The 12344-nt window shown below is 39.8% G+C and overlaps 1 long non-coding RNA gene across 3 annotated transcripts in view; it reads left to right on the top strand.

Moving 5' to 3' along the window:
• The first annotated feature begins 243 nt into the window (after nt 1-243).
• Nucleotides 244-12344, top strand: part of LOC115105574 (uncharacterized) — an 81817-nt gene continuing 69716 nt past the window's right edge. For 2 of the 3 annotated variants that reach the window (XR_010460549.1, XR_003859884.2), the window contains exon 1: nt 244-348. This is a non-coding gene — a long non-coding RNA (uncharacterized LOC115105574). Of the gene's footprint in view, nt 349-5239; nt 5572-12344 lie in introns of those variants that run through there. The other variant, XR_003859886.2, reaches the window with a different exon arrangement.

Here is a 12344-nt window from a genome sequence, read left to right as displayed (position 1 = left end):
TGGTGTGTGTGTGTGTGTGTGTGTGTGTGTGTGTGTGTGTGTGTGTGTGTGTGTGTGTGTGTTGGTGTGAGGGGATCACTTTGTTTCCATTTTCTGCTGTGCCACACATAGTGTAGAGGATTGGTGAAGATACTGATGGGGATGCACAGCTGCACGGAGAAAGCAGAAGCCGATTCTCACTCTTCAGCTCCCCATCCCAACAACGGGACTACCGCCATCCTCCCTCTCCGAAGACGGGGGACGGGGGGGTTGCCATATAGGGGCTCAGAAACATGGAGTGGATCCGAGGAGGGAGAGGGGAATCTTTTCACTCCTGGTGTTGGATGTCATGCTCTACTCTGCGTAGTGGTAAGTGTTTGTTTCTCTCTCCTTCTTCTTCTTTTTCTTACTCTATGGAACAGTTACTTAAGCACCTAATTGTGCTCTTAGGAATGCGCGGATTCTGAAACTGATGCTTCATATTCTTGTTGTTCATTATTTGTTGTTTATTTTTATTATCTCTATTGTCTTATCATCATTTTCTATTTTCTTATCATACTTTTCAATCTTTTCCTTTTTCTATTTTGATTTCTAACTTTTCTTGGTCTCTAGTTGGCAGAGAACTGTTGATGTATTATGTGTTTGAATTGCAGTGTTACAGTGAAAATAGGGCTTTGTGCTTTTGAATCGTGTTGGAGGGTCAAGGTAGAAGGTGGGGGGGTACAAGGTAGGGTGATGGGGGAAGGGAATGTGTGTGAGGGGTTGTGTGTTTGAAACAAACCAGATTCATAACATCAGGTCAATAATTATGGCATAAACTCAGCAAAACTGCTGCTTGTCTTTTTCCTCATCACAGCTCACAGTGCTTGTCAACTAGTGCTAGTGCTTGTTCTAGTGAAACATGCCTTCCTTAAACTGGCAAAGGACTGAACCTCAACTGTGGCTCATTGGTGTTATCTTTATTATTACTGGTGCTATCGTCATTGATTTATCAAAAGCATTTAGTTTATCATTCTATCTTACTAGGAAAACTTAAACATTGGTTTCACTAACAGATCACTAAACTGGTTCCATGCAATAGAAAATATGTTTTCATAGAACACAAATCACAACTTCTTGGACTCAGTAGAGGTGTACCTGAAGGTTCAGCATTGGCCCCCCTTTTCTCTATATTCATAAATGAATGACTTCTAATTTGGCAGAATACACATGTTCACTTATACACTGATGATACAGTGCTCTCTCTATACATCAAGTTCAAATATTTTGCAGATTTTAGCGCAACAGAAATGGTGTCTTGCAAAGATGATGGTTTTAAATAAAAAAGTCATTTTTCATGCTTTTTGGTACACAGCAAAGAATAAACTCCACAACTGGCATTTTTAAAATTCTTGCAAGTGATAGAAAAATGTTGATACCTGGGTTAGAGGATAGATTCTGAATATCTTTTGGAAAGCATATTGATTATATTACTAAAATCTTAGGTTACTATAAAGATCTAATAATTGTTTACTGTATCCATTAAAAAGACCTTAGTAACCCAACTACTGCTTCCTAGACTATGGTGACATCATCTATCACAACGCAACTAAGACTGTATTTTATTACAATCTTTGCAGATGCAGTCTTGTTTGCCATTATAAGACACATTGCACAATGTATGAATCAATAAATTGCCTGTCACACAGATGACTGCATTGGTACCAATTTCTTTTTAAACGTGTCAACTTAAATTTCACCATATATATTATGGAACACCTTAATTTACAAGACTCACACAATAGCAATGGCAGAAATGACAAATTCCAAGGGCACATCATGTCATTTGGAGTAAGATCTTTCAAACACAAAGGCCCAATTCACTGGAATAATTTACCTACGGAAATCTGAGTATTAAAATCACACAGTGAGTTTAAGAAAGCACTTTTTGAAATGTTAAGAACAAACTGTCTTTTTAACTAATAGAATCATCACAATGTGAAAATATTTGTAAATATGCATGTATATTTTATAGGTTCTTAGTTTTATTCAGGATTTTTCTGCATAGAAAAGCCTAAGTATTTTTTCGGGATGCCTATGTCCAAACAGTAAAATGTGTAAATTGCAGGAAATTTGCTTTAAAAAATGTATTTTAAAAATTGTCACTGCTGCCAGCAGGAGGGCCTCTAAAATATTCGGTCAGCGAATGCACCATTGGCCACGCCCTCGCCACGCGCCACAACCTAAGTCCCATTTTGATACAGAAATTACCCTGGTTTTATTATTTGTATTAGTAGTTGAACAAGTTGTTATTAGTTGTAGGCCTCATTTTTTTGTGTCTTAGAATCTCATTGTTATTATTATTATTATTAGACAGGCATATTATTATTTTGACTAAGTATTGTTTTGATTTGTTTTATTGTATTTGGACACTCTTGAAAATGAGATGGTGCATCTCAAGAGATTTCATCCTGCAAAATGCAGAATAAATAAATAAATTGTGTTGCAGCTCATTGAGCTAATTTAGAGTGTGCCATGTGCACTGTGTGGTTCACTGTTTGTCCACAGACAGAGGCATAATCCTGACGTTGTCAGGTTCTGGACTGCTATATGCCTCATGAATCCTGATTTCAATAGAAAGGCTGCTTGTTGGCAGTTTGTTTGGGGTTCGTCTTTATGAAGTAGCGTCTCGTAACTGGTTATGAGGAAAATAGGGCTTTTTGTTCAGAGGAACATTGCTATTTTGACATTAAATTATTTCATAACCCCTTTTTCGTGGTATCAAATTGGTAGTTAGTCTTGTCCCATCGCTGCAACTCCCGTATGGACTCGGGAGAGGCGAAGGTCAAGATCCTCCAAAACTCAACCCAGCCAAGCCAAGCCAAGCCAAGCCAAGCCAAGCCAGACTTCTTGACACACTGCTCACTCAACCCAGCCTGCCACAGGAGTTGCTAGTATGCGATGGACAAGAACATCCTTGCCGGCCAAACCCTCCCCTAACCCAGGCAACGCTAGACCAATTGTGCACCGCCCCATGGGTCTCCCGGTTGCGGCTGGCTGTGACAGAGCCTGGACTTGAACCAGGGTCTCTAGTGGCACAGCTAGCACTGCAATGCAGTGCCTTAGACCACTGTGCCACTCAGGAGGCCCCTGTGAAAACTTTCTAAGATACATACTTTCAGTTTTTCTGAACTCATTTCACTTGCTTATAAGAGAGAGGCTTGCACTACCGGTGTTGGCACATGCGAAGATCAAATACACTGCTGGAATGCCGATTAAGCTGTTTACATGCCCTAATAATTCGAAAGATTTGTTCAGAAAACCAGGTTTTTTAATCGGTGTATGCTTACTTCAGTTTTGACCTTACTCCGATTTAAGATAAGCAGAGTAAGTGTGTTTACATTAATATTTCCATACTCGGCCTACTACCATAATCAGTTTAATATCGAATTATTAGTATGCATGTAAACATACTCATTGTTATACATTATATTTTTATAAATTGACTGTGACATTGTTTAACTTCCCAGGATTATAACAGGGTTTGATTCTCCGAATGTCAGATGCGATTGGCTGACAGCCGTGGTATATCAAACCATATACCATGGGTATGACAAAACGTTTATTTTTACTGCTCTAATTACATTGGTGACCAGTTTATAATAGTAATAAGGCACCTTGGGGGTTTGTGGTATATGGCCACTATACCACGGCTAAGGGCTGTGTCCAGGCACGACGCCCTTAGCTGTCGTATATTGGCCATATACCACATCCCCTCGGGCCTTATTGCTTAACTACTGTATCCTCGCTCAAAGGGATCAATCAATCTGATTTGTCTGACTGATTAGAACTATGAAACAGATTGAGTTGGTTCTTCTCACTTCTCATTAGACTATATGAAATCGCATTAGACTATATCAAGAACCCTCTCATTTGACATGTAGACACAGGCTTTTTAAAGTGAAATAGGTACTAGCAATGCTCTGAGAATTACAGTCGATTTTACTCGGAATGACGCAGCAACTCTATTTAGCCTACACACAGAAAATCTAGCCTCCTTGATGGAGTTCTCTGCTACACTCTTTTAGAAAAAAGGGTTCGGAAAAGGATATTTGGCTGTCTCCATAGGGGAAGCTTATTTTGGTTCCATGTAGAACCCTTTTTGTTTCCAGGTAGAACTATTTTGGGTTATTTCAAAGTGTTCTCTTATGGGGACAGCCAAATAACCCTTTAAGGTTCTAGATGGCACCATCTAAGAGTGTACACTATTGTGGTGAACAGCACAACCCACTGTGAATGGAGAGACCTGGAAATAGCTGTGCAGCGACGCTCCCCATTCAACCTGACAGAGGAAAGGATCTGCAGAGATGAATGGGAGTACAGGTGTGCCAAGCTTGTAGCGTCATACCCAAGAAGACTCGAGGCTGTAGTCACTGCCTAAGGTGCTTCAACAAAGTACTGAATAAATGGTCTGAATACTTATGTTAATGTGATATTTGTTTTTTATTTTTTATAAATTGGCAAACATTTCTAAAAACATGTTTTTGCTTTGTCTTTATGGGGTATCGTGTGTAGATTAAGGCAAAAAAATCACAATTTATTCCATTTTCGAATATGGCTGTAACGTAACAAAATGTGGAAAAAGTCAAGGGGTCTGAATACTTACCGAATGCACTGTATGATTACATTGCCAAAACAACTGAAATAGGCAATAAACAAAAATGAAATAAATAATCAGAAATTAACAGTAAACATTCATCACAAAAGTTTCAAAAGAATAGAGACATTTCAATTGCTCTCCTCCTCTCTCTTTCCTGAGTGTCCATCCATCACATGTCCCTGTGACACAGGAATGAAGTGTTTTGACAGGCGTTAATGGACTGCTTTCTCCTGCGAATGTTGGTATTTCAGAACATGGCCCCCGGCATGGAAAAGGAAAGCAAAAAAACGTGGAGTAACGCTAGCATGATTTTTATTTTGGGCTCCGCTCGCTGTCACTGCCAACGTCTTTTTCTGGGGCACAACTTGATGTGTTCGTATGAAGAGAGGCAAGATATCAAGGGCATTGACTGTCTGTCATCCCAGCACTTTTATAAATACACACAAAGTATGTCCTCTACAGAATCTAGTTCTCTATTTTGGGCATGTAGGTCACTATCTCCTGAAGTAGCAGAATCACACACCTTCCCTAACGAGGCCTGATGATGAAGTCATTGTGGTTTTATTTTGGGCAGATAGAAGTGGTTGCTGCTCCACATTACAGGCCCTTCAGTCATACACCTACTTCTCTCTCTCGTTCTCTTTCTCTCTCTTTCTCTCTCTCGCTCTCTTTCTCTCTCTCTCACGACATGGCTGTCTGCTTTCAATCTGTCCTCCTTTAATCCCAGCTATCTATCACATCCCACCAGCTATTCTTGGTGTGAAAGTAACCTGAGACAAACTGAACTATAGGTGGCTTCTAGGAGATGTGCGCTTCTATAATACAGCAGAGTAGCTTCAACTAATTTCTGGAAACACGGTGGCAAGAACCACCAGACTTGTGAAGCCAGAATGATTTCTTTCTGGCTGTTTTGGTGGAGGTCTGGTGACATCTTTTACCTGTGTCCGGTTGGGGTAAGTGTCTTATTAACCTGTGTTGTACCTTAAGCTTATGTCAGGTGTGTCTACTGTATGTTGCATCCTCTGTAAAAGTAAGTTGTCTGTATCTGTACCAGGTCATGTATTTTTCTATGCCTTGGATAGGCATCTGTTTATCTATAATGGTGTTTAGCCCGTGTCTGTATGTCTGTCTGTGACAGGTTACTCAGTGTGTCCCTCCCTCAGCCTCTCATCATTCTATATATTAGTCTCATTGCTGTTAGTGGGGAATGGAAGGAAAAGCTCAATTAGCCCTCGTGTTTTATTAACTGCTAGCCTGCTGCCAACTGCTAGTTGCTAAGTGACTGACAGAGGTACCATTCAGGATGAAAACACAACCCAGAGACCCTAACAGGAACCAAGACTCAGATTCAGGAAACGGCTTTTCTCAGAACAGCAGGAAAATAGAGAGGCTTGCGTTGTGTATTGTATGTTGCCATGGTTTGAATGTATTATGAATTATTTTGTGTATGGACTGATTTTTATTTTTACTCTGTCATTTTTGCCGCACGTGATCCTGAGCCATAGTTAAGGGGTTTGAACAAATGACCAGATGTGAACGTTGATATCATTATCACACTCATTGATTTGTGGCCTTGTATAAATCAGATATGAAATGTTACAAGCCCATATTCCTTATGGAAGAAATTGGTACAGTTAGTAGGTCTATGTCAATTAAATTGATAGGACATCCAAATCAAATATATGCAATACACTCAGCACATATGCAGACACACATGTGTGTGTTTGTAGTGTTGGACCTGCATAGGATAGAGCTCTCCCACTACTGGTTCCCATCGGGTTGGTTGTACAGAGAATGATGTCATGTCTGCCATGGCGACTGTGTGTCCCTCCACCACTGATCCGTTTCTTATCCAGCTGTCCTGACTGACACAAAACAGAGAATGAAAGGGGGGGGTTGTATTTTCTCCCTCAATGCCACCCACCACCATTCCCAATTCTCAAGCAAATGTATCCCTTTTTTATTTAGCCAGCTTTACATAGATAAATGTATTCACGACTAATAAAAGAGATTAGGGCCAGACTAAGAGACTCTGCCCAAACTTGAACGATTCCAACACGTTATTTATGTAAATTGCTGATGTTTCTTCTGTGGCTGGTTGCTTTCCAATTTACGTATTGTAAAATTTCAAATAAATGCAGATTCTTAAATCGCCACCTGTCGCTTTTAATAGCCGGGCAATGGCACACATTTCAGCAGATAAATGCCCATTTCAAATAAATGCCAGGTATAAATGAATTGTTTACGAGGTTTAATGTGTTGATTTGTTACATTAAATATTTCAGTAATGACTGTAAATAATTATGTCAATCGTCCATTTTTATCACTAGTAAGAAACTACTAGACATTGGCTGCTAACAGCTGAGAACTGCTAGTTTACTGGCAAGCACGAAAACAGTCAAAAACTTTGGAAGTACAGACTCCTAGAAATCGGATGATCTCCCTCTAGTGGTGAACTGCTGAACATTCACAGTCAAAGATGAGAATTATTATTCTGTCAAGAAAAAGTTATTTTTGTATTTTTCTTTATGGAGGCATATTAAGACAAAAGAAATGTGAAAGTGTGTAAATAACACATTAGGCTCAAATAGAAGCCTGTCTCTAATAAGCACCTGTTGTGTTCAGTAATTTAAACAAATAAACACCTGGGCTATTAATTTAAGTTTTACAGTATTTTCCATTGTGCAGAACTAAGTTGTCCAATTTTGTTTTTCATCAGTTTAAGAGCAGTTTATTTTGGGCAGTTACCCTGTGTTTGAGGGTCAAGAGATCATGGGGCAATTTGTCTCCTCTCCTTTGGAGCTGACAGGAGCTCATCCTCTGTGCTTGCAAGGGAGGCTTGTTTCATTGGCTTGTGAGTATTGTGTTGGGCTGACTGGTGTGAGCCACATGACACTAGCCTCTGGACCATTTTAACCACCTCTGCTCCAGGCCAGCCTTTTGATGGGCCAGTCATACAGACAGACAGACAAAGGTGGGGGTGAGTGGGAGGGGACTGAGAGGGGGAGGAGTGGACGTGCCGTACTTAGGGGGTATATTTGGAAATGGCTTCCATAATTATATTTTCTGTCTCCATCTTGGGTGTGTGTGTGTGTGTGTGTGTGTGTGTGTGTGTGTGTGTGTGTGTGTGTGTGTGTGTGTGTGTGTGTGTGTAGAGGGGGTGGGGTAGAGGTGGAGGATAATGCAGGCACAAAAGGCTAAGGCAAACATTGGCTGTAAGACAAAGGACTGCCCTATGCAGGTCACCGGGGGGCTAACTCGTCCCATTGTCTGACACTAGTGATCTTAATTGAGGGAGGTTTTAAACCCCACTGGCAAATTAGGGACTCTGCAACTGAGTGCTGAGACACTGGGGTGTAGGGTAGGGTCATGGTCAAAGCCTGGAAGATGGGGAGAGAGAGGAAGGCTGTAGTTTGGACAGCAGTCAGTCAGACACAGCACCACACAACATGGGGTTGTGTTAACACAGAGCCTGAATATTCACTATGGTATTATCATAGCCAGGCTATTTACTCAGACCAGGGAAGCCAACATAATATTACACAGTTACAATTAGAATAGTACACGTTTTAAAGGATACAGTTCTCTAAAGAAAAGGTGCTTTGACTGTAAATTCAAAATCAGAAAATATTATTCTTGATTCTTGCTGACAAAAAAAATCATGCTTATGTCAGACCATAAAGAAATGACCCTAACGTATAAATTACTGTCATACTTTTGGTTGAACAAATGTTTTATTATCCAGTTATCTACTGATCTAATCAGCAGTGTTTGTCCCATAATGATGATAGTTTAGTTGAGCATTTACAACAACGGTAGTAACTATTTATTCAGTAACGACACACTTTACCACATGAAATGCTTTACCATAACATGACAATGACGTGGTTATTATGTGCTAGTAAAGCTAGAGGAGAAAACATTCTTGCTGTTGTTTTTTTAGATTCTTCCTCATATTTTTTTACTAAATGTAAATCTACTATAAATCGGGTTTATTTTAAGAATATACATTTTAGGAACCATTTTAATTCGAGAGAAATGTGAACATTCCACTCAAATCAGGTACAGGACAAATATCTATTTACTATTTTTAAAATGTTTCAAGTGAAGGTGTGTGTATGTGTGTTATTCTGCGTATGTGTGACTAAAGGGCTGTAGTGAGACAGGTTTAGAAGCTTTTAAAGAAGATTGGGGGAGTGGAAACCTAACACTGCTTGGCTGTTGCTCTGTGTACATGAACCTTACAGCTGCTGGATAGAAAGAGGGAAGACGGAAGAGAGTGAGGGAGTGTGGTGTGCGCAGTAATTAGTTGTCTGGTTTTCTATTGACCAGTCTGGTGCGGGGGCCTTGGGGACTGTTAAATTTGCCATTAAAAGTGAAAGGATTACGCACCCAAAAGAAATAAAAGAGCCAATGAATAGATGGTGGGCCAAATGGAGGACTGCTGTTTTCCCCTCACTTTTTCCCTCCATCTGTCCGGACATATTTAGCTGTAAAAACCAGAAACCTGGTGAAACCTCATTCTTTTATGATGAGTGAATAAAAAACATATAGGTCATGATATGTTTATGTAGTGGTTATGACCACCATTCTTTAAGGAGAACTAAAATAGTGTTTCTATAATAGTATGTTAAGGGTGATTCCTCACGACATTTAATCAAAAGGGTGCTTTGGAGGAAGTATTGTTGCCATATGTTTGACATTTGTATCTTCTAGTATAATTGATAAATAATTAAATGTGGAATATTTGTGACATTTTGTCCTTACTCAGGCCTACTTTATGATTCATGACAGCATAATGTTTTATTTGTGACGCTAAAGCAAACATTGGTGTCATATTAAGCTTTACCGCTTGCTCTATAATAGGAGTATTATTTTTATTTCAATAACAATGATCTTAGATTAATTTATAAATATTGAAAATATTGAAAAAATACTATTTTTGATTTGGCAATATGTTCCATAGATTGTTGAACATAATATACTCTACGGGCATATCAAAGTTCCAGAGTGGGATCTCAGCTACTTTCAGTTAGGATCCAATTTGTAAAATTGGTAGGATCGGATAGGATCCAATTTTTTTAAATGGTCGCCCTATGCTGGTTATTTGCAGGATGTGCAATGATACAAGTAAAAGGAGGGCTGTGATTGGTTACAGTGCCTACTATGCCAATTTCTCTGTGTAAAATGGGCCATACCTTTGAAATTAGCAGAGATCCCACTCTGGAACTTTGATATACCCATAGAGTATACTATGTTCAATAATATATAGACAAATTAGCCAAATATGTTTTTTATTAATGTAAGAAAACAAAATACTACTAATATTAAAGGAAGCTGTAGTGCTTCATATAACACACATTCATGCTATGTAGCACCTACAGATTAAACATTATGGAGTAATTATGAGGTAAGGACAAAATGTCACAAATGTTCCAACTTCATTTCAATATGAAATATGTCAACAATTCTTCCTACATAGGACACTTTTATGTGGATTAAATGTAATGAAAATCCAACAAATCCTGGTATTTTTCTAGTTCTAGTTTCATGAGGAATCACCCTAAACCAGGGATCATCAACTAGATGTTTTTTTCATGAGTGTTTTATTCTGTTTTCTGGAACATAATTACAAATAATTTGTAGACTGACATAATCATTTCAAACCTTGCTGACATGTGTATACTATCAGATGTGACTTTCTATTATGTCGGGGAATATTTGGGAACAGATTTCTAAAATTCAAATCACTTGCAGCTGGTTTCCGGGTGGGTTTTTTTGCTCAGAACTTATGGGGCCAAATAAAACCACCCGTGTGCTAAATTTGGCACGTTAGTTTGGGAACCCTGCCCTAAACTCACTGTCAAAGTTTCAAACATTGGGAAGCGCATGTTTGCCATAGAAGACTATTTCCAAATCATTTCCTGGTGTTCGCCATGAACAGCGCGACATTAACTGTGCGGGCCTGCGTGCATGTGTTCAAATGTGTGTGTTCAATAAAACTCCTGCTGTGATTGGTCTCACTTTCAGAGAGAGAGAGCTCGAGACAGACAGACAGAACATCTGCCCTAGTCACTGGGCCCACAGAGAGAGAGAGCTAGAGACAGACCGACAGACAGACGGCAGAAAAGAGGGAGACCAAAAGAGACTGTTCTCGGTTGCTGCTCACTTACAGTCCAGACCGGTCAGTCCGCAGCGGGGGTGAGCTGTCTAAAGCTCTCTGTCGCCAGACATATGGGGGTCTGGCGTGGTGGGGGGTCAGGAGTGCGGCTAGGGGGAGGGGGGTCAAAGCCCCAGACCAAGCAGTAACACGATCTCCTTGTGATGACTGCCAAGGTCTGTTTGAGAGGGACGGTGGCGGGACGGCTGGTTGAAGAAATGGTGCGTACAGTATGAGGGATCTGTCATAGTGAGTTAACATTAGCTTTCTTGTGCGTAGCCTGCTGAACTGTAAGCCTTGAGCATATCTTTGGGATGACAGAGGAATGATGTCATGTTCTCTCTGTGTTTGTCTAGCTGGTACAGCTGGGGAGAGGCGGTGGATGACCTTACTTACTCTATGACTCAGTTAGGACACACACAGTTTGGGCCATCAGGACACTATCCAAACAAGAAGATAAAAACCACAGGCCTTTTTCTCTTTTGGGTTTTGTAACTCTCTCACCACAAAACTCTATGGCTCGATTAGAAGAAGAAAAAAATGACTTCAAACAACTTTTTTGTTGCCTTTGTTGGATCGTATTTTTCCTTTGATTGGGTTTGACATGATTTGAACTCTGAGTTTGTTTAAACTGGATGATTTTATCAGACTTGGCTCATATTTCTGACAGGCAGCTTTTTGATCCAGGCGAGAGTGAGCACCCTTGTAGATAAGACACCCAATCTGGTTGAGATCCCGGTTTGATTACCCCAGTGTAAATACAGCAGAGAGACTGGCCTACAGTTGGCCAGGCAGGGAGGGCCTGAAGGGAATCAGACAGAGACCCAAATATCCAATATGACTTTATCACTGTGTATCATACATTTTAATGTGTTTGATTCCATTCCATTTATTCTATTCCAGCCATTACAATGAGCATGTCCTCCTATAGCTCCTCCCACCAGCGTCCTCTGGTGTATGAGTGTCACAGAAGAACAATTAGAAGAATAGAAGGCATGAATCCCAGTTTGTTACAGCATATCAATATCATAAAAGAAAAATAACAATATCACAATGAGTATGTGCACACAATAATGCGATTTATTGTGGATAGTCAGATTAATATAATAGTTTGATTAAAACGTTTACATGTTTTGCAAAATGAACGATTTCCCTAATAATTCTGTTTACATGGACACATCTGAAATCAGGTTACCTGATGGCATTCGGACACATGAAGTTTGTATGTGAAACCTACTTCTAAGGCACATACATTCAGTTGTTGGCCTGCTCAGCTGGTGCTATCACATGCGTAAATCAAATACATGCCGATTAAGGTGTTTACCAGTGGCGGTCAGTGCCATTTAAGGGAATACTTTTTTTTTAATGAGCACATCCTTATTTCTATTACAGCACATTGGATGACTGTCATTCATATTCCATTCAGTCGGCTCAATGTAGCAACGACAGGTTTAGGCTAATACATGATACTAATTTTCCCTATACCCATCATCAGGTTACTACAACCTAGCCTATGAATGAAACTTACGTACACAGGTTGAGAGAAATGTAAGTAATCAAGGTGAC

This window comes from Oncorhynchus nerka, linkage group LG22 (assembly GCF_034236695.1).
Source record: "Oncorhynchus nerka isolate Pitt River linkage group LG22, Oner_Uvic_2.0, whole genome shotgun sequence".
NCBI classification, from domain to species: Eukaryota; Metazoa; Chordata; class Actinopteri; order Salmoniformes; family Salmonidae; genus Oncorhynchus; species Oncorhynchus nerka.
This window is presented reverse-complemented; position numbering and strand designations above follow the sequence as displayed.